Genomic DNA, 1,057 nt, shown 5'->3' with positions numbered 1-1,057 from the left:
AGTTGCATATAAAGCGCTCATGAGATTTAGCACAACAGACCCCGCTGGTGACTGCTGCAATTGGAGCCAGTTCTGATTGCAATCAGTGTAACCCTTTGGATGCTGGGGTGAACACTGACCACTGCATCAAAGTAGTTATCAGGGATGCTACCAGGAATATCAGGGCCCGATACTGGCAAAATTTTCTGGTCCTCTTGAGATTCTACCCAGGCTCCAGGGGGTGCTGCTGCGTTGGAGTGGGGTCCCAGTAGGCAGCGGAGCTGCTGCAGGAAGTTGGAGTCGGTGGCGGCAGGAGATGGGGCCATGCTACAGGCCTCGGTCTGGAAGGAGGGGATGTTCACTGGTGACCGGCTGCGTGGGCTCTGAACTTTCAGAAATTGTAAAGAGTCTCCACACTTCCCATCCTCTTCACTGTGGTGAAAATGGCAGCATGAGGCAGCGCATGCAAAGATTGAGATCTCGGCTCCCACGCAGGCGGATGACGTCACCACATGGCTTCCCCTCTTTTGAGATGTGACGGCAAATCAGAACGCTGGCTGCAGAGAGCAGAGCAGGAGGGGAAGGAGGAGCAGAGGTCAGTATTGCAGTTATACCTTTTTAATCATTGAGAACATTGTGGTGCATTATACTGTATGGAGGACTATGGGGAGTGTATTATACAATATGGAGAACTATGGGGTGCATTATATTATATGCAGGACTATGGGGAGTGCATTTCACAATATGGATGACTGTGGGGAGTGCACTATATTGTATGAAGTACTTTGGGGAGTGCCTTATACTATATGGAGGACTATGGGAAGTGCATTATACCATATGGATGACTATGAGGACCATTATATTATATGGAGGACTATGGGGGTGCATTATACTGTATGGAGGACTATGGGGACCATTATACTATATGGAGTACTATAGGGACCATTATACTATATTGAACACTATGGGGGTGCATTATACATATATGGAGGACTATGCGGAGTGCATTATACTATATGGAGGACTATGGGGAGTGCATTACACTATATGCAGGACTATGGGGAGTGCATATTACAAT

This window comes from Dendrobates tinctorius, unplaced genomic scaffold (genome assembly GCF_039654945.1).
Source record: "Dendrobates tinctorius isolate UK_male_01 unplaced genomic scaffold, ASM3965494v1 ptg000232l, whole genome shotgun sequence".
In the NCBI taxonomy this organism is placed as follows: domain Eukaryota; kingdom Metazoa; phylum Chordata; class Amphibia; order Anura; family Dendrobatidae; genus Dendrobates; species Dendrobates tinctorius.
This window is presented reverse-complemented; position numbering follows the sequence as displayed.